The 22,027-nt window shown below is 42.5% G+C and overlaps 1 protein-coding gene and 1 long non-coding RNA gene across 17 annotated transcripts in view; one reads left to right on the top strand and one right to left on the bottom strand.

The window, feature by feature from the left end:
• ppm1ba (protein phosphatase, Mg2+/Mn2+ dependent, 1Ba) overlaps nt 1-22,027 on the bottom strand; it is a 187,381-nt gene that overhangs the window by 96,988 nt on the left and 68,366 nt on the right. For 2 of the 16 annotated variants that reach the window (XM_069931070.1, XM_069931067.1), the window contains exon 1: nt 5,140-5,349. The exons of 12 other annotated variants lie outside the window; for them this stretch is intronic. The gene's annotated coding sequence lies outside the window, so the exon portion shown is untranslated. Of the gene's footprint in view, nt 1-5,139; nt 5,350-5,874; nt 5,976-14,913; nt 15,042-22,027 lie in introns of those variants that run through there. 2 more of the 16 variants (XM_069931072.1, XM_069931071.1) reach the window with 2 other exon arrangements.
• Nucleotides 48-4,324, top strand: LOC138760467 (uncharacterized). Its single transcript, XR_011355627.1, has 2 exons — nt 48-130; nt 4,028-4,324. It is a non-coding gene; the product is annotated as an uncharacterized lncRNA (long non-coding RNA).

Here is a 22,027-nt window from a genome sequence, read left to right as displayed (position 1 = left end):
AAACCATTGGTATTACATCACAATGAAATGTCAGTGTTGCAATTTTTGATTACTACATTCAGTCAATTTCTCGTTGTCTGTTCATGTCAACAAAAGTGGTATTCTTTGAAATGAGAATTCTCCCAGAGAGGTAATAAAAGCTTCCCCAGTCATGCAACAACTCAAAATATACAGTTCTTTCAATGCTACACGCAGATCTTGCTGGGGGGGGGGGGGGGGGGGAGTTTGGTTTCAATTTTATTTGATGATTATTGAACCTTTTTGAGGAAAAAGTTGCTCTAAAGATTAAATAATTTCTACCCTTCAGCATTCTTACCACAACAAATAAATTGGAAGCCACTGGTGAATTTCAGCAATTCATTGGAGCATGATGGGATCTTTTAAGAACAAGTTACCCACTTCCCATGACAGTGGGCCTTAAACATTCAATGACAATACTGTAGTGTGCTGTGTGAGAGCGGTGAAACAGACTGGAGATGCAGGCTGTTAGCTTGAGTGTAACAGCAGTGTTTATTCAAGCTTCGCTCACTTATCAGGCTGGCAGTCAGATCATGTGTACAACCCCGCTACTTGCGTCACACGCGCACATGCCAACTTCCATTCTGGAGTGGAAGAGATGGGTACATGTCGCCATCTTTGTCGCGACTGCCCCGTTGACCACATGTAACAAGTGGAGCAGGTTCATCATGACAGAGTTGTGCGCCGCTACATAACCCCCCCACCCCGCAAAGAACTGGCACCGGTGCCATCCTGATGCTTTGGAGGCCTGCCTCTGCATGCTGGATTCTGTACTTAGACCGGCTGTCTCTCATCTGAGTAAGCAGTCTTCCACTCTGCCCCGATATCAAAGGTAAAAGTGGAGGTCACTCTGTAGGGTCCCTCGTAAGGACGCTATAAAGGTGCTCTGTGTCCACTCCTGCACACAAAGATATAAGCACAAGATATTAAATTGCAGGGAACATGAGTGGTGGGGGGGCTGACCATGCTGTGAGGGTAGGGTGGTGGTGGGGTGCCAGGGAGCCCAGTTTCTCCCAGACACGTGCTAGTGTGGCTTCTGACTTGGGCCAGATTGGTGGGAGGGGGCAGGAACTGTCCTGGGACAGTGAGGGGCTTGCCCATAGAGCAACTCAGCAGTGAAAGCATGCAAGTCAGCCTTAGGGGCAGTACGGATCCCCAGGAGCACCCAGGGTAGCTGGTCCGAACAGGTTGGACCCTTGAGGCATGCCATGAGGGCAGATTTGAGGTGCCGATGGAACCACTCCAACAGTCGTGTGATGGAGCTGTGTTTCCCAGGAATTTGGACAATTCAGTCCACGATGAGGATATGAACTGTGCACCCCAGTCAGTGGTGATGTGGGAGGGGATGCCGAAATGGGAGACCCAGATGGACAGAAAAGCTCCCACGCAATTGTCTATGGTAACGTCAGGTGGGTGTCGCCTCTGGCCAGCAGATTTATTGATCTACCATTGTGAGGAGATAGTGGTAACCCCACGAGACAGGCAGTGGTCTGACAATATCCACATGGACATGCTGGAAACAGCGTGAGGACGGCTCGAACTGCTGTACGGGGTCTCGGTGTGGGTTTGCACTTGCAATCTGGGCAGGCTGCACCCATTCTGAGATCTTTTTGTGAAGGCCGTGCCAGACGAAGTGGGTGGAAATCATCTGAACCTTGGAACAGATGGAGGGGTGCGACAAACCTTGTAGGAGGTTGAAAACTACCTTTTGCGCTGGTACCACTGGGCAAGAGCTGCCTGTGGAGGTGTCAGAGGATGGTAGTGGTGCCGTTGTCCAAGGGCAGGTCCTGTAGGTGGAGATCAGTGACGGCCATGCGGAAACAGTTCATCTCCGGGTCTGATGGGCCCGGGCCAACGCGTGGAAGTCGATACCCTGCGAGAGTGAGCATACGTCCAGTCTTGAAAGGGCACCTGTGACGATATTGTGTTTGCCTGAGAGATGACGATTGGAGGTGATGCACTCTGAGATGTACGACAGGTGCCTCTGTTGGCAGGCGGACCATGGGTCGGAGACCTTAGTGAAGGTCAAGGCCAACAGTTTGTGGTCTGTGTAAATGGTGAAAGCTCAGTCCTCCAGAAAGTATCGAAAATGGCAGATGGTGACTTATAGGGCAAGCAGCTCCCTGGCGAACGTGCTGTATTTGCGTTCCAGTGGGTGTAGGTGTCAGCTGAAGAAAGCAGGTGTCCTCCACCCATTGCTTGAGGACTACGCCCACCACTGTGCTGGATACATCAGCTGTCAGTGCATCCATCTGTGGGTGCACAAGTATGATGGAACCAGCCAGGGCTTTCTTGGTAGCGGAAAAGGCTGTGGTGGTCTTTGGTCCAATGGAGACCTTTGGTGGAATTGGTCATCAGGTCGAAAAGAGGGTGCACAACGGCCATTGAGTTTGGAATGAACCGGTTATAAAAGATGACCATCCCCACGAACTCCTATAGGCCTTTAAGTGTGTCTGGCCTGGGGAACTGGCAGATGGGGCCCACCTTGTCAGGGAGAGGTACCGCTCCATTTGCGGTGATGCAGTGTCTCAGGAAATCAATCTTTTTGTTGCCAAACTGGCACTTCACAGAGTTGATCATGAGGCCAAAATGAGCCAGGCAAGCAAAAATACATCAGAGGTGGACCAGGTGTTCCTCCGGTGTGCTGCTTGCGACCAGGATGTCATCCAGGTAAATGAATAGGAACGGGAGGTCACGCCATACTGAATTTACTGGAACATCTGCATGGTGTTCTTCTGGCTGAAGGGCATTCTGAGGAATTCGAAGAGGCCGAACGGGGTGATAATGGCTGTCTTCTGCACGTCATCCGGGTGTACTGGTATCTAATGACATCGCCGGAATGTGGTCAACCTCTGAGTAGAGCTGGGCGCTATTGAGGTTAGCAGTGAAATCCTGGTTATCAGTCCAGGGCTGTAGTTTCATTTAAGCAGTGGTAGTTGCCGCCAGGTCGCCACCTCCCATTGGCCTTAGGTATCATATGGAGAGATGAAGACCGTGGGCTGTCGTATCTGCAGACGATGCCCAACTCTTCCATGTGCATGAACTTCTCTTTGGCCAATGTGAGCTTGTCCGGCGCCAGCATGCAGGCTCATGAGTGAATGGGGGACCATTGGTCACGACGTGGTGCTGGACGCTGTGTGGCGGCTGTGTAGAGGAGAACTTTGAGTGGAGTATGGCAGGGAAGTTGGTGAGCAGATGGGTGTAATGGTTCTCAGTGCTCCCCACCATGCCAGTGGGTGGCTGGTTCATTCAATGTGCCAGAGGAGGACTGTTTTGAATGTCTCTGCGTGAACCTGACGCTTGCCTTTCAGGTCTACCAGTAAAGAGTGTGCCCAAGAAAAGTCTGTGCCCAGAAGTGGCTTGTCTACTGCCGCCAAGGTGAATTTCCAGTTAAAGTTTGTTTATCCAAAACTTAGGAGTGGGCCTTTGTGACCAAACGTTGCAATGGTGAAGATGTTAGCTGCTCGTAGAGTGAGGCCGTATGGTCTTGTGCGCGTCTCCAGGGAAGTGGGTAGAGTGACACTCATCTTAGCTCCCGTGTCGACAAGGAACCTGCGGCCCAAGATGCCATCCCATACAGGGAGCAAGCTGTACTGTCGGCAGCACCACAGCCACTAACAGCGGCTGGCCTCCTCGTTTCCCTGAAACGAGCAGGGTTGATGACATTTGCGTGCCCCAGCTCCCCAATGCTGGTGGTAGAAGCATAAGCATTGGTCTGTGGGGGCCTGGCTCTGTCAATTGCTACGGTGCTTTATTAGGGGGTGAGTTTAGGGGTGGACTTGTGTTGCAGGCTGGTGAACCACTTTGTAGAGTGCAGTAGAGAATATCAGTCTTCAGCACAGGTCGCTGAAGTTGGCATCGGTGAGCGTGAGCATTTTGTCTATTAATGTGGATGGCATTCTGTCTCCAAGACTGTCTAAGTGTAAGAGTCTGGCTGCTCTGGCACATCAGGATAGGCTGTAGGTGCTGATAAGAAGGGTTTTAAACGCTGTCTATTTACCCTCCTCAGGTGGAGCTTGAATTAGATCATCCACACAGGCAGTGGCCTCCTGGTCGAGTAAACTAATGACGCAGAAGTATTTCGTGGAGTCAGAAGTGATCAGCTTGATTTGGAACTGGGCCTCTGCTTGGCCACACCGTGCAGGGCCGGTTGGTCCAGAAGGTCGGAGGCTTCAACACTACGGCGCCAACTGCTCCAGGGTCCATTCGGTTGAGTCTTCAGGTTGTGGAGACTCATCAGGGTCACCATTGTAGTGTACTGTGCAAGAGTGGTGGGACAGACTGGAAATGCAGACTGTTAGCTCAAGTGTCATAGCAGAGTGTTTATTCAAATGTTGCATGCTCGCTATCACGCTGACACAAGCACGTACAGCAATTCCATTCTGGAGCCGAAGAGACAGATACATATTGCCATCTTTGTCGCGACTGTCCCGCTGACCACGCATAACAAGTGGGGCCAGTTTGTCATGACTGAGTTGCGCACCGCTACAATACAATAGACTAAAAACATGAAAGTGAAAATCTCAAGTCCAAAACCACTTCAGGTCTGTGTCAGGTTCAAACACAAAATCACTTTGTGATTTTACTTCAATTACCTGATTTATTCTCAAATTGATTCTGGTTTATATTTTTAGCATAATTATATTTCTGGGAGGAATGAAGCAGACTAAATCTTTGTTTCCTCATTGGTTTCTTCCTGATTAAACTGAAATATTTTGGAAAACAGCTAAATTTTAATATTAATCTTACGTACAGAAATTTAGGAACACAACCTCAAAAAGTAAACGAACAAATGTATAAAATTGATTTGATGAATTGTAAGCAGAGCTTTCTATTAACTTGCATCACGTTGGAGATTTTGTCCCTTGTGAATTCTTGGGTCATATTAAGTTTTTTGAATATGGTCACATCCTCACGGACACAATCTGCTCATTTAAAACATAAAAAAAAAGCAACACCTCTCAAACCATTCGTCGTCCCAACCCCTCTCCAGCCACCCCCTCACCCATTTAATGCCCAGTTTCTCCGCTTCTCCCCCCTCCCAGTGCAACCCATTTCCCCTGGACATTCTTCCAATTTCGGATTTCTTTTTGGCTTTTCTTTTTTGCTCCGGCTCCCTACCTCAGGGCCTTTTAAATGATTAATTCTGGATCCCAATACGAGTTGCGTTCACCATCCCAAACGGAGAAGAAAACAAAACACTGCTTTGAGGAAACAAGTTCCACGGTCACTCCCGATCACAGCCGCTTCATGATGAAACTGAGCCACTCGAACCGTCACGACTGACACGGGTGCAAGCAAGGCCCAGGCTTTCATCACGGCCTAGATCGTCATTTCCCGCTCGGGGCAGCGCTTCACCGCGGTCCTAGCGCCCGCCAAAGTCATCGCATCGCTCACATTTCCTCACAACAGAAATCCGACCAACGTTGCAAGATCAATAGTTAGACAATTTTAGGTGGAGCATCAACTCCTTGAGCTCTTCCCCTCTATCTGTCGATGATCCCCATTCCATGTCCAACACCAAATGTTGTCAATACTGCAGAACTATCGGATTCTCCTGGAATTGAGGAGATAACTGAAGTATGGACGAAAAGTTGGGGTTTTTTCCCCCCCATTTCAAAAGGTGGTGGATTAAAAAACTCCACAAAACTTTGCATTGTCAGTAAAGAAACTTCTCCAGTTCGCAGTCCATGTTCAAGAGTCAACATGAACAAACCATCTTCACCCAAATGTAAACTCCCACATTCCGTCTAACATTGCGTGTTTAATGTTCGTCGGCCGCTACAGATTCTCTAAATTAGGCTACTATATAATCCAATCATTTATGCATCTCATAAACATTCAGTTCGTTCCCACCAGAATGTCAGATGATCGACACTCCTGTGACCCCGTTGGGAAAATGGTCTGGAGCTTGGCTGCAGAGGCAAAAGGTCTGTTGTACTTCGTATGCACAGCATCACTGTCACCAAATGAGCACGAAGCATTTTAAACTCGTCTCTCTATTTATATTCCAGAGTCAAATTTCATTGTTTCTGGCAAAGGTCGAACGAACAGGACGTCCTTTCACAATCTCTTCCAATACAATTGTAATTGACACCACTTCCTTTATGCTGCACGTTGCTGTTTGATCAATTTTTTTTAATATCCAACGTGAATTGAAGGAGTTCGAATGAGTTTTTCTTTTTAAAAAGTTTTTGTTAAATTAGCACAGTTAAAATGCTTCCTGAATCAGTACATTCCTTTAAAACTGAAATAAGAACAAAACTTTGGAAACACTCAGCAGGTCTGGTAACATCTGTGGAGGGAAATCAGTTAACCCTTCCTGGCAACTGGGACTGAAAAAAGTATGTTGGAGAATTGGGAGGGTTTTAAAAAAAAAAGGGAATTTCGCAGAGGATGGGTGAAAACATAAATAAATGCTGTTGCTGGAAATCTGAAATAAAAATAGAAAATGCTGGAAATACTCAGCAAGTCAAGCACCCATTCTGATGAATGGTCACAAGACCAAAATATTTAATGTTTCTCTTTCCACAGATGCAACTGTCCTGTTTTTTCCCCCAGCTGCTGCAATGATCAGCGACAGATAAATTCATGACTGACTGAGTTAAGGAATCAGAGCTGGAGTTAGACAAAATCAAGATCACCCACTTGGCTGAAAAGTCATTATTGTGATGTGGTCAATGTGAAGGTACATGCTTCAGGAAGGTGGATGATCTCTACCAAAGCTAAAGGTAGATAGCGTCAGGCTCCTCTGTGGATGTTGTCCTCATTAACAGGCACTTTGCATTAAAAGTAAAAACAATGCTGAAGAAATTCAGCAAGTCAAACAGTGTACTTCATATTGCAAAGAGAAAGATAACCAACTTTTTTTCGCCGAAGCCTGATGAGCCAAAGCCTGGAAGAGTTAAGCTCTTCATCAAGATACAAGTCTCTTACCATTTTGCATGTTTTGGATAATATTGGGGTGATGACCATTCAGGTGGTGACAGCAGCAACAGCTTGGTCAATGACACCATGGTATGCATGAGGGACTGCAGACAGTGGAAAACTGAAGCACAACACAAATTGCTGGAGGAACTCAACAGTCAATCAGCATCCATGCAAGCCAAGTTATGGTCAATATTTTGGGTTTAAACTCCATCAGGTGCCAAGACATGCCCTGAGACTCAGCAGAAGAAAGTGGAGTCAGACAGAGTGACAATGTTAGGAGACTTGATTGAGAGGGGGACAAACAGGAGGTTCTATGGCCACAAGACACCAAGATGATGTGTTGTCTCCTGGGTCATAGGATTCTCTGAGATGTTGCAAAATGTTCTTAAGGGAGAAGGTGAGCAGCCTGCAGTTGATTATATTGGAATCAATGACATTAGCACGAAAAGGGACAAGGTCCTGTGCAGTGAATATTGTAAATTAGGATTGAGATTCAAAAGGTCTTTGAGGGTAGTAATCTCTGGATTACTTCCAGTAGGTTGTACTGATAAGGTTGGGAATATAAAGAGGCTAGTACAGTGGAAAAGGATTCAAGTTCTTCAATTACTAGGATCTCCTCTGGGAAGAGGTGAGGAGTACAGCTGGGATGGGTTGCACCCAAACTGCTCGTGCTATTTCAGGAGGGTTTAAACAGGGATGGGCTGGGGCCAGAGTACAGAGGAGACAGATGAGGAGGCAGAAAATATTGGAATCATACGCTCCTTTTACACAGCCACTTCGATGTGGGAATGTTGCGCCTTTATTGTGCTATGCCTTCTGTGTAGAAAGTACAAACACAGAATGGAGGGGTCATTCCAGACCCGCCTTTAAACCAGCAGAGGTAGTCACAGCGCCGAATTAATGTCTATAAAATGGCCAATCTGCTGTTCTGGACCAGGTCAGGAAAGGATGTGTATGTGCCCTGTTTTAGACAGCATATTAAAACCCACAGGCATATGAAAACACCATCTCCCCCCCACCGTTGCTAGCCCCAGATACCACTCTATGCCAGGTCGCTACTGTGGATGTCACTTGGAAGGGTTGCGGGTAGTGTACAGTACACTGAAGCTGGGTCGTAGTATTGCTATAGATCAAATTACTATAGATCAGTGGCTTTCAAACTTATTCTTTCCACTGATATACCACCTGAAGCACCTGTGTCATAGGAATTACTTAAGGTGGTTAATTTTTTTTAAAATCAGAAATTATAAACAAGTTAGGTGTGGACCAATTAAAAAGTTCAAATGTTATTTCATGGCATGCTGTAAAAATTCATTTAAGGAAAGGAAATGTTGGTTTGGTGGAGGACAAACAGGTTCATTGTGTACAAATAACAAATTGTCCTTTAACAATCATGGAATATATTGTAAAATATAAATTTTAAGCTTTTTGAAAATTAAAGAGATTTGCCTTGATTATTTTTCTTTTAATGTAAAATACAGTACAACTCCAATTATCCAAAATGGTCAGGACCGGGCCTATTTCAGATAAGTGTTTTTTCCAGAGAATTGGTAATTTTTAAAAAAAAAACATCCCAGTAGCAACAGCAAGTTACTTGTTAGTGTTTAAACAACAACAAACAAGATGAGGCTTTTTTAAGCATTAAAATAATGTTTAATTCTCACCAAAAAAAAAAAATGCTGGCCACCGCCGACCACCGACACCTCCCCACCAAGGCCCCGCTCCTGTCCGGGAGCCCAAGGTACGCCATCGCTGGGAGCCTGATGTCCCCGGACAGTTCGGCTCTGAAAGCTTTTTTGGATAAATGAGGATTTCTGATTTGTTTTGGATATTCTCATTTATGCAAAATTTTTTTTAAATTTCAGATAACAGGGTTTTGGAGAATCTGATTTCAGATAATTGGCGTTTTACTGTATAGCCTTAACTACAGAAGTTATACAGTTCAGCCCCAATATCAAATTTGCTTTCTTCAAATATTCATAAATTAAAAAGTAACCTTATACTCATTAAAAAATGAAAAAAATTCCTGCATTGAGCACAGCAATAATATGAGGAAATGAGTATAGCAATAAAATGAGGAATGAAAGTAATTGACAATCCTTGAACTGTCTGTTGATGCTTCAAGCTAAAAAGACAAAAGATGTGTAAAGCTATTGTATTAATCAGAAATAACTACAGTATTCTTTATCTCAAATCATATTGTTGATATAATCAGAGTGATTATACCAACCAAACCCCTCATTGATTTCCAGCAACCTCCTTTGAAGACCGCAGAGCCCACCTCACTGTCAAAAGACAAAGGAAGAAAAACCCAACACCCAACCAACCAATTTTCCCTTGCAACCGCTGCAACCGTGCCTTCCTGTCCCACATCAGACTTGTCAGTCACCAATGAGCCTGCAGCAGACGTGGACATAGCCCTCCATAAATCTTCGTCCGCGAAGCCAAGCCAAAGAAAAATATCTTCTCCTGAACAAAGCAAAGATGGTATTCCCTGGTTCTGACATTCCACCACCAGCCTTCTCATTTAAGCAAACTCCCAACAAGATTCCACCTAGTCTTCTGCTTGCTCCCCTACAGTATTTCAAAGCAACTGTTCCTTTTGCAACTTTTGATCAATTCTGTTCCCACCAATCACTCCCTTGCAGCATTTTTCTGTGTAATCTACCCTTTCTTCTCTTTACTTACCTACGATCCAGAGACCCAAAATGCTTTTCCAAGGTGAAGTGACAATTCACTTGCACCTCTTCCAAGGTAGTGTAATGTATTTGGTGTTTGTAATGTGGTCTCTTCAACAATGGAGAAACCAACACACAAATTGAACGATTGATTTGCACAATAATTGTATTCAATCTCCAGAAGCAACCTGAAGCTTCTGTTGCCTGCTACTTTAATTCTCTATTCCACTCTCATTCTGACCTTCCGCTCTGTTATAACAAGATCCAATGCAGTGATTTTCCATTACGCAAAGCCTCATTTGCTGAAGAAACTCATGTTTTAAGTGGTGATACATTCATAAGGGATGATTTTCTCTCAATACCACAGCTGCTGCTTCATGGCAGGGGGACCATTTCAGAAATTTGACTTGTCAGTTCGCAAAGCAAATCTCTTGAATGAAGACAAGCTCCTGCAGATGCTTTTTGCCTTCCAGCCTTCAACTTTTAAACACACAAGATTATTTAATGATCGAACTCGCAACAAAAATTTAGGCTTACAACTTGCCCAGTTTTGGATATTTTAAGAATAATATTAAAAACTCTCGTGGGGGGGGAAAATACTGTTCAATAGCAAAATGAAGCTTCTGCGCTAAATATAAAGGAACATTACCTATGCGTACATCAATAAGTGAGAGTTCAAAGAAATAAAAGTAGACAAAAAACTCACTTTGTATTCATTTCCCACATAAATTCTTAGTCTATATCTCAGATTTTGAGCAGTGTTTTGTGAATTCTGTAAGGGAAATTTTCAGAAACCCGAAAAGCTGTAATGCAGAGGATCCCTGTACTGCATAAACTGGAAAACTATCGGAAATACCAGCAGATTAGGCAGCATCCATGGGCAGTGATTGACTAAGTCTAAATAAATACTGCTCTTGCTTTAAATAGGACATCACCATGTATGATGTCCTATTTATAGTCAAATACCCAACTTTCTTTTCAACACAAGGGCACAGTGGGAATGCTGATGAGAAAATAAGAACTTAAGAAATAAGAGTAGGAATAAGCCACTTGAATCTTTGAGCTTAGTCCCACATTCAGAAAGCTCATCTTCTACCTCAACCTCATTTTCATTCACTCTGCCTGCAAGAAGCATGTTCCCTTTGGCTAGGAGTCCAGAACAAGGATCCACATCCAGGGTGAGCCACACAGTACAAAGATCAAGAGAAATGACTTCATCTCAAGCATGGTGAAGATGTGGAATCTTCCATCAAGAAGATAGCATAGGCCAAATCATTGTCTTATCCAAAAAGAGGCATTATTTCTCTCAATGCCAAATGGATCAAAGGATGTAATGAAAAGATGGTAACAAAATGCTGGGGGATGAATTGAATTCCTCCAGTATTCAGCAATCTATCAGCCTACGTTTTGAGTGAATTCAATGATCCAACCTCCATAAGCAGCATCTCTTTACCTCAGACTGGAATAGCCTACTGCTTATTTTAGGACAAAACTCCTGCTTTTGGACTTGTTAACCAGGGAAAACATCCTCCCTGTATTTAGCCTGTTGAAACTTAGAAAACCCTTGTAGGATTAATGTCATCACCTTTCAAAGTCAAGAATACAGTCCTGGCCTACTCTCTCTCTCCTCATAATACGAGTCCACCATCCTTGCAATTAGCCTGGAGAATTCTGCATGGCAGGTTTAGTTTTTTAACTAAAGGTGACCAGAAAATGTACATGATAGTCCAAGTATGATCTCACCAAGGCCCCCTTTTAATTGCAGTAAAACATCTTTACACCTGCACTCAAAGATGATTGTAACATTCATATTTACAAAACCTAAAAGTAGCATAACCAATATCTGTGGTAAGATTCAAACAACATTCAAGATAATAAATGATAAGCAAGACTCATGTAATAATAATTTCCAACAAGAGATAATAAATGATAAGCAAGACTCATGTAATAATAATTTCCAACAAGAGATAATAAATGATAAGCAAGACTCATGTAATAATAATTTCCAACAAGAGATAATAAATGATAAGCAAGTCTCATGTAATAATAATTTCCAACAAGAGATAATAAATGATAAGCAAGACTCATGTAATAATAATTTCCAACAAGAGATAATAAATGATAAGCAAGACTCATGTAATAATAATTTCCAACAAGAGATAATAAATGATAAGCAAGACTCATGTAATAATAATTTCCAACAAGAGATAATAAATGATAAGCAAGACTCATGTAATAATAATTTCCAACAAGAGATAATAAATGATATGCAAGACTCATGTAATAATAATTTCCAACAAGAAATAAATGATATGCAAGACTCATGTAATAATAATTTCCAACAAGAAATAAATGATATGCAAGACTCATGTAATAATAATTTCCAACAAGAGATAAAAATGATAAGTAAGACTCATGTAATAATAATTTCCAACAAGAGACTAACTACTCATTGACAATCTATCATACGACTTTGCCAAGTCATCAATATCCCATGGATCACCACTTTCCTGAAAATTAAATTAAGCAACTGTAATTATAAGAGCAGATTAGTATGACAAAGAACCTGACTCTCAAAACCTTTACTTCCTCTTTGGCCTCTTGCTCTTCATGCTATTTACTAAATAAATCAGAATTACAGTATATTTTGGCATGCAAGTTGATCCCCTTTTTTAGCCTCATTTTAAAGGTTTTATGATATCCATCGTACAAGTTGACCCCATTTTCTAGTTGCCTGAGGTGCCCCATTGACCGACGTCTAAATCGACCCCCCATAGATCATGCAGATTGATCTGCTGGGTGTTGGCTGGAGGTGATTGCTATCATGGAGGGTCAATCAACACAAGGCAGCATGCAACGAAAATATGAAGCAAACTTTACATTGAAAGTGATAGAAATGGGCAAGAAAACCAACAACTGTGCTGCTGCAAGAAAATATGATGTGCATGAGAAGTTGGTAAGAGATTGGAAGAAGAAAGAAGAGACTTTAAGAAAAAAAATGCCAAAAGACAATGTTCTTTGAGAAAAGGAATCACTCATTTGCCAGGCTTGGAAAATCACATTGCACAATGGATATGTGAACGGAGGCAAGATTGCTATCGTCACCCAAAATAAGAACATCTGCACTGCAGTGGGCCAAGCTGCACCCAAACCTCAGTGATGATTTTGAGGCTACAGTAGGTTGATGCAATAGTTTCATGAACAGGAAAAATCTCATATTACACCAAAAAATGAAAATGCACAGAAACTACCAAAAGATCATGATCATAAAGTTGTAAGTTTTCACCAGTTTATTATACATAACAGGCAGAAACACCAGTTTGCATTGGCAAATAACGGAAACCTGGATGAAGCTCCCATGAATTTTGACATGATAGGCAATAGAACTGTGGAATGGAAAGGTGTTAAAATGATGCAAACCAGAAGTATAGGAAAGGACCAGGTTTACTGTGGTGTTATTGTGCATGGCCAATGGGTCAAAGTTAAGACCCATGGTAATCTTCAAATGCAAAATTAAAACCACAAAATGAAATTCTGGTATTTTTGAACATTTTCATAAAAAAGGATCGATGGATGAAAATAGTGTAAAACTATGGATAGACAATGTGTGGAAGAGGTGGCCAGGTGGTTTATGCAAAGAATGGAGTTTGCCAGTCTGGGACATGTTTCGTAGCCACTTAACTGAGAACACTAAAAGTAGATTAGCACTACATAATAATTACATGGCAGTTCTCCTATGTGATTTGATGTCTATATTGCAACCTTTCCATGTCTGCTTGAACAAGCATTCGAAGACCATGTGCGCGAGGAATGGAATACGTGGATGACAAGGCAAGAAAAGTTGTTTACAAGTAATATGCGTTGCATCTCTTGATATGCTGTGTAACTTTGTGCTCAAGGCATGGGACAAAGTTAAAGTAGAGACTGATAAAATAGTTTAAAAAGTGCAGTATCTCTTGTGCAATTGATGGCATGGAAGATGATTTATTGTGGGACACTGACGACAAAGCAGAAACTGCCTCATTAGAGAGAGACTGGGACCCATATGATGACTGTTTAAATAATGAGAATATGGATGTCCCTGCCACCATCTTTGCTTCAGTTGATGAAAGCAAGAGTGATTTTGAAGGGTTCTATATGTGCCATTTTCAGACCATGATAGTGATTTTGAAGGATGCTAATTGTTGTTGTTTTCAATGAAAATCTGTTGCAGTCTGTTTATTTTTTGGTTTTTCAAGGGTTGACTTTTATGCCGAATCGGTTTTTCAAGGGTCGACATAATGTAGATCAACGTGGATTGGATTTTGAGCTGAATTTAAGGTCTCAAAAGTATATCCAGCATACGTCGACACCCATTTTTGAGTTTTTTGGGTTTCACGACTCAATTTATATGCCAAAATAGATGGTAAATGGAGAGGCCATAATTAGGAAGATGATACCAAAATTGACAGAGTGATTGTGAGGGAAAATGTTGTAGGTTATGCAAATATATTAATGAACTGGTTCAGTGGGTAAGTGAAAAACATTTCAATCCAGAGGAAAACACGTATGCATTTAGGGAAAGCAAGACATCAAAATACAGTACTTGATGACAGGTAGGATATTAAACGAGCAATCTTGAAACGCATCTTCCCAGTTCCAGAGTAGAGAGGAGGGAGGAGGGCATGGTTTGTTAAAGCAGATAAGGAAACATAAAAGCAATATGCCTTTATTGACAAGAGATGCAAAATACTTGAGTAAGAAGGTCATGAGGAAAACCATTAAATGCAATTTGGGCCATGATTGATGCACTGCATTTAGTTCTGGCCACTATCAGAAAGATGCAAAGGAGATTTACGAGGGTGTTTTCGGAGCAACATAATTACTAAGAGAAGCTGTTTTTTTTTCTTTGAAAAGACCAAGGGACATTTACCTCTGGTGCAGAAAATTATCCTGACAAGCCTGATTAAATACAAATTGTAGCAGCCCGCAGCCCAATCCATGGGAAGACAGCACGTGGGATGAGACACCTACTCCCATAGGTCGCAGGAATAGCCATCAAATTGGCCAATCACAGCCAGTGGATCACAGGGGGTCCAATCCCATGCACATTCTAATCCAGTGCATATTTCCTGAACCCTTTCCAGCTCAGTGACACCCCTTCCAAAAGCTGGGCAGCCAGAAATGCACACAATACTTCAAGTGTCATCTCATCAACATCTTTTACACTTGCAACTCTTTTACTCAAACATGCCAAATGCATTCTTTATCACGTTATATACTTGTACAACCACTTTTGGAGATCTACCTCTAGATCTTCTGTTTTGCAATATTCTCAAACACAAGTTTCGTCTTCAATTAAATTCTCAAAATACAACACTTTAAACTTGTCAGAGTTCAATTCCATCTGTCATTCCTTGCCCTCTTTCCCAGTTCATCCAAATGCTCGTGTAATCTTTGATAACCTTTGTCATTGTCCACTCAACTGCCAACTGTTTTGATGTCATTTGGAAACTTAGTAACCATGCCAACTGTATTCTCATCCAAATCATTAACAGATGACAAATAAGAGTGAACATCACTAGTCACAGGCCTCCGATATTTAACCTTCCTCAATGACCCTTGAACTACTACCATCAAGCCAATTATCATTCAATGGTTTAGCTCACCCTGGATCCCATATGAGAAAGCTTCAAGCTCAGCCTACCACATGAAACCCTGTCAAAGGCCTTGCTAAAATCTACAGTGCAAAGCTGTTCATCCTGCCCTCTCCAAAGCTATTGGTCACCTCTTCAAAACACCAAAATTTCTTGAATATTCTTTATCACTCCTTGTATTTCCAAATCAAAATAGATTCTGTCTCAGAATTTCCTCTAGCAAATTATCTACCACTGATGTTAGGTTCAATATTTCCCTGCCATTTCCTTGTAGCCTTTTTAAAATAAAGGCACAACATTAGCCAACATTCACCATCTTTGCAGGGCCCTAGCAATTTTCTTTCCAAGCTTACCACAATATCAGAGGATACACTTGATGAGGCACGAGAAATGTATCCAACTTTATGCACGTTAAGGCGGCCAACACCTTTTCTTTTATGGATATGATTCAACGTAACATTTTTCTCTTCCATGATTCCCAAGCTTCCATGATCTTCTCTACAATCAATACAGATGAAAAATATTCACTAGATTTTGCTACTCTCCATATGGAGAAGATCTTGAATTAATATTTATCATCTGTATTCAATTAATAAGCATTAGCTGCAATGATCTGGACTAGAAAATGCTAAGTGTACAGCCTGAGGGGGACTAAATACCTGATGATAACTTCAAGATTTAGCATTAAACTAAACAGATTAATTAATCCAGGATTCTGTCAATTTCATGGATTAATGTCAACAAACAGACCTTCATGGCCATAAAGACTAGAAAAGCCAAACAATATTACAGTGGTGAAGACAGGAGAAAGCAAGCATCTGTAAAGGTATGTCACTTCAATTTGGTAAACCAAGCTCAATATGAGAGAGAAGAGAGAGACAATTTAGAAAGTTGAATAGTAATCTGGACATTTCGGGGGGTGAGGTGGGAGGAGAAGCGACAGAGAGAGCCAAAGGGTGCGTGCATGTCGGGGGGGGGGGGAAGGAAAGAGGGAGGGCGCGCCAGACAGAGAGAGAGAGAGAGAAAAATGCGAGCGAGAGAAAAATGCGAGCGAGAGCCAGAAGAGTTTCATTTCCTGTTCATCTACCCTAGCCCCCCTCTGCCTCTAGACGCAATAAAAGCAGGATTCCTCACCTACCACCCTATCAGTTTCCGCAGCCAACATATTATCTTCCACAATTTCTGTCATCTACAACATAATCCCGCCACCAGGCACATCTTCCTCTCTCCGCCTTCCGTCGGTACCGCTCCTTGAAAGTCCTTGACTTTCTCATGCATGCATCCCTTTCCATCTATTCCCCCTTGGCGATTTCCCACTCTTGCGCCCACATTTCCTCCCTTGCCAACATTCAGGCCCCAAACAGACCATCCAAGTGAAATAACACTTCACATAAATCTGCAGGTGGCCATTGTGGCCTTTTCTGAATCGGAGAGAATGGACATTTCGCTGACCATCTTTGCTCTATCTGTATCAATGACACGGTTCTTCCAGTGGCCAACCATTTCAATTCTGCACCCCATTCCCACACTGACGTAGCTGTCCTTGGCCTCATGCACTGCCCATACCAAGGTCACCCATAATTTGGAGTACCTGTCTGAGTGCTCTCCAACTGGATGGCATTAACATAGACTTCTCCAGTTTCTGCTTATCCACTTCCCATTCTCCCTCTCCCTCTCCTATCTGTTGCCTTTCCCCCAGCTTTCCACCCCTTTCCTCTCTATTCACAGAACCTGTCACAGAACCCTCCTTCCCTTATCTATTTTTTACCTCGCCCCATAAAGGTTAAAACCTTGTGTTTTTGCTTCTTAGTAATTTACAAGGACTGCTTAAAGAAATCTCTTGGTGCCTGCCACATTGACCACCGCCAGTGGGCTGATATCGCCTCCAACCGTGCATCTTGGCACCTCACAGTTCGGCAGGCTGCAACCTCCTTTGAAGAAGACCGCAGAGCCCACCTCACTGACAAAAGACAAAGGAGGAAAAACCCAACACCCAACCCCAACCAACTAATTTTCCCCTGCAACCGTGCCTGCCTGTCCCGCATCGGACTTGTCAGTCACCAACGAGCCTGCAGCAGACGTGGACATACCCCTCCATAAATTTTCATCCGCAAACCCAAGCCAAAGAAGAAGAAGAATTTTGTGCCTATTCCTTTACGGATAAGTATTGTTTGTAGTGTTACTATGATGTCATATGTCAGACTCAGAGCTTGCTTTCTCATTCCTTGAAAAACTATGAAAGATACGCAACTCGAAATACTTTTCTTTGAATTCTTCTTAATCATTTTTTTCATCTTAATTCATCTTATTATTGTCTTGTATTGTTACATCTTTAAATATAACTGAATGCTTTTGTTATGAGCACAGAGGACCCCAAATCCCAGCAGCAATATTCACCAAGACAAATGGTTACTTAAAAATTGGTTTTAATTATCTTTAAACATGAAAACAGAATCACACTTTAACTTAACCCCCTTCTAATTCTAAGCGCATGTATGTGTAAATTCAGAAAAGTTCTTTGGTTTACTGTCCAATCTCACTTCTCATTCCTTCAAGTTCATTGGTTGCAGGCAATTCTTATACTGTGCACATAATTTAACATGTATAAAGTTCACCATACTTAGGTGCTTGAAAGGTAAATGGTTACCGCTCAGGAAGGTTCTTGTTGGTTTTCAGAGAGAGTTTTGTTGTTCCAGGATATCCACAACTGATGTACTTCCATCAGCCACTTCAGTGTCTTGCTGATGAAACTTGCCCCTTCAGGGTAATCCAGATGATAACCTCTTTCTTTCAGGTCACCAGAGTGCCTTTTTGTTTCTCTTATTCCAAGTGAAACATTAAGACAGCCAGTCCTCTCTTCTTTCATGAACCACAAGAGCTTTGACCAGGCCATCTTCCAAATAGGGCTTTCCACAAGCTTGCCAGCTTGTCCTGTTCCAGTACCAGCTGCTTCTGCTGGGTGTAACTCTGTAGAACACTCTCTCTCTCGCTCTCTCTGAGAGAAAGTCTGCTTGACTCTCTCTGCTTGCAAAACCACATGACCCTCTACCCCCAGACAGAAGGCGTCCTCAACAGATCTTTCATCTGTTGCCTTTTGTAAACAACAAAGTCTCTTGGGCACTCTCCAAAGCTCTTGCAAAAGCTGTGGAGTCGATATATTTAGCAGTAGCAGAGCTCCAGTATTTCATAAAAGGTTTGTTTTAAAGTGTTTGTATGTGACCTATTCTAACAAACCTTTCCCAATTTATCTCACAAAATCATATCTATATATTCTGTCACACTTTGTTTATTCATCGTTATGAAAATCTTGATGCATTTATGCAAAGTGTTTATACATTTATATCACCAATTAAAGCTACATAAATCTGCATCGACAAGATAGTAATTCGGAATATCGTGGTTATGTTTCTTTGAAGATGAGACGTTTTGAAATACTAGAAAATGGAAAGTGTCGTCTATATTATTACTTAAAGTAATAAAATTGTGAACTTTGTTTGGAAAGGTGAAAGAACTCAACTTGTTATAACCAGATTTAAATTGAGAAGCATTTAAGCTTTAACAAGAAAAGCAGTTTTCTGTGAAAAAAATGTCTACCAGCTATGTCTGTCTGAATTGCAGTTTAAAACCAGCTGATGTCTTGCAAGATACTTGTTAACCATGAAAGATAGAGCTCTGGTTTGAAGAATTGGCAAGAAGCCCAGAAAATGTTTTGAAAATTTGTGAAAACAATAATGAAGCCAGTTAGTGAAGAAAAAATGCTGAGCAGAACACAGCCAGAAAAATCCTCTTAAAGGGCCACGCAAGATACAAATTTGTTTATAGCTCCAGGGAACCAGAAGAAGCAAGATGACAGGCTGCAGTGTGAAGAATCCAAGATGGAGAAGAAGTCTTGTCAGGCTAGACCTCAAGCAAGCAGCTCCTCTCAAAGAACTGTTTGATCGTGAGTTAAGCCAGCAAGGCGGTCCGACAATGCTTGGCAGGAGGTTGGAGCCAGACACCACTGAAGAAGTGGCTTCAACGACCAGCAAGAAAAGGACCACGAAAAGGCACTGCAGACCTCATTTGCTGATTTAGAAATTAGTGGAACTGGAACAGACAGATGAATGCAAGTTACAAAGCCCCACTGGTGCTGTACCAAGCAAAATGCTGAAGATAGAGACTCAATCCGCGGTATCTGAATGTTTAAATGTGATTCCTGATGATAGTATTTCCAAGGTTATGAAGATCTTCAAAGTCTTCAAATGCATCTAGAGCAAGTACAGCTTCACGTGCTTCAAACATATCAGCTCTGCAAACAGACTTGGTTACTATGTGCACAACATGAGTGGTTTGAGAAAAGACATGCTTTCGAAGACATGGAATCTGAAATGAAGAATCAGCAATTGAAGTTACAAATGACTAGTGAAGAACAAAAAAGATTATTGAATAGACAAAAGACTAGATCTTAAGGAACAATATGCTATGAACATGGCTAGAGAAAAAGCATTAGCTCAGGCTTCTGCAAGATCTATCACTCACAGTGAAATACCCAAAGGGGTATCACCTAATATTCCAAAGATGAATGGGTACCACAGCCACAAGAATAGAGTCTACTCAAGCAAGGAGTCACAGATGGTGCTGCAGTTGCTCAAATGTCAATGACCAATCCTGTGGAAAGGGCTAGCGACATTGAATCTTTCCGAGCACACAACATGAATCTTCCCAAAAGGATAGCATTTCAAAAATGTTCAACCATGCAAGTTGATCATACTAAACAATTGATGTCTCTTCATGTTGCTGAAGAACCAGTGACATTCAAGGAACCCCATCAACTTACATATGAAAGTCCAACACCTATGGCACCAGTTCAAGTTCTGTATGCTCCATTCACCACAAGACAGCCAGTTGCAAGCCATGGAGGACAAGACAAAATATTATCACTCATAGCAAAACAAATTGAAATTTCTGCTGTTAGCGCAGCATCAAGGTTCATATGGTTTACTTAAGAAGGAAATTCCAGTTTTTAAAATGGAGATCCATTACAATATCTGATGTTCATGAAATCCTTTAAACATCTTTCTTTGGCTTGGCTTCGCGGATGAAGATTTATGGAGGGGGTAAGTGTCCACGTCAGCTGCAGGCTCGTTTGTGACTGACAAGTCCGATGCGGGACAGGCAGACACGGTTGCAGCGGTTGCAGGGGAAAATTGGTTGGTTGGGGTTGGGTGTTGGGTTTTTCCTCCTTTGCCTTTTGTCAGTGAGGTGGGCTCTGCGGTCTTCTTCAAAGGAGGCTGCTGCCCGCCGAACTGTGAGGCGCCAAGATGTACAGTTTGAGGCGATATCAGCCCACTGGCGGTGGTCAATGTGGCAGGCACCAAGAGATTTCTTTAGGCAGTCCTTGTACCTCTTCTTTGGTGCACCACTGTCACGGTGGCCAGTGGAGAGATCGTCATATAACACGATCTTGGGAAGGCGATGGTCCTCCATTCTGGAGACGTGACCCACCCAGTGCAGCTGGATCTTCAGCAGCGTGGACTCGATGCTGTCGGCCTCTGCCATCTCGAGTACTTCGATGTTAGGGATGAAGTCGCTCCAATGAATGTTGAGGATGGAGCGGAGACAACGCTGGTGGAAGCGTTCTAGGAGCCGTAGGTGATGCCGGTAGAGGACCCATGATTTGGAGCCGAACAGGAGTGTGGGTATGATAACGGCTCTGTATACGCTTATCTTTGTGAGGTTTTTCAGTTGGTTGTTTTTCCAGACTCTTTTGTGTAGTCTTCCAAAGGCGCTATTTGCCTTGGCGAGTCTGTTGTCTATCTCGTTTTCGATCCTTGCATCTGATGATGGTAAACTGGTTGACCGTTTTGAGTTTTGTGTGCCCGATGGAGATGTGGGGGGGCTGGTAGTCATGGTGGGGAGCTGGCTGATGGAGGACCTCAGTTTTCTTCAGGCTGACTTCCAAGCCAAACATTTTGGCAGTTTCCACAAAACAGGACGTCAAGAGCTGAAGAGCTGGCTCTGAATGGGCAACTAAAGCGGCATCGTCTGCAAAGAGTAGTTCACGGACAAGTTTCTCTTGTGTCTTGGTGTGAGCTTGCAGGCGCCTCAGATTGAAGAGACTGCCATCCGTGCGGTACCGGATGTAAACAGCGTCTTCATTGTTGGTCTTTCATGGCTTGGTTCAGCATCATGCTGAAGAAGAACATCACATTGAAAGTAAAATACTAAAAATGCTAAAGATAGTCTGTATTACCCGGAACAGTATACTGGAGGGCAGGTGAAGGAACTAGTCGAAAGTTGCCAATATATGGATCCAGACCAGGGTTTTAAAAGGGCAAAATAACTATTCTATCATCATTATGGCGATGAACACAAAATCGCAAGGGCCCACAGACAAGATTCTTTGGTCAGCAATAAAATCAGAGAATGCAAAGGCTTTACAAGCATATGCACTCTTTCTGAGAGAATGTTTGAATGCAATGGAAACTAGTGTACATTTGCAAGAGCTGAATTTTCTTGCTAATTTATCTATTATTATAAACAAATCACCTTACAAGCTGAAGGACTTATGGAAAACCAAAGTTACAGAGCATTAAATGATTCCTGGAAGGGGTACTACCTTTGAGGATGCTGTACAATTTTTGGAATGGCATGTAAATGGTAATACCATACCAGTATTTGGAAATATTAAGGATACTTCAATAGTTCCTAAAGATGTGAAGTCTAAATCATCATTTCAACAGAAACCAAAGGGAAGTACCTTTGTTACTGCTGTATCAGACACAA

This window comes from Narcine bancroftii, chromosome 4 (assembly GCF_036971445.1).
Source record: "Narcine bancroftii isolate sNarBan1 chromosome 4, sNarBan1.hap1, whole genome shotgun sequence".
NCBI classification, from domain to species: domain Eukaryota; kingdom Metazoa; phylum Chordata; class Chondrichthyes; order Torpediniformes; family Narcinidae; genus Narcine; species Narcine bancroftii.
This window is presented reverse-complemented; position numbering and strand designations above follow the sequence as displayed.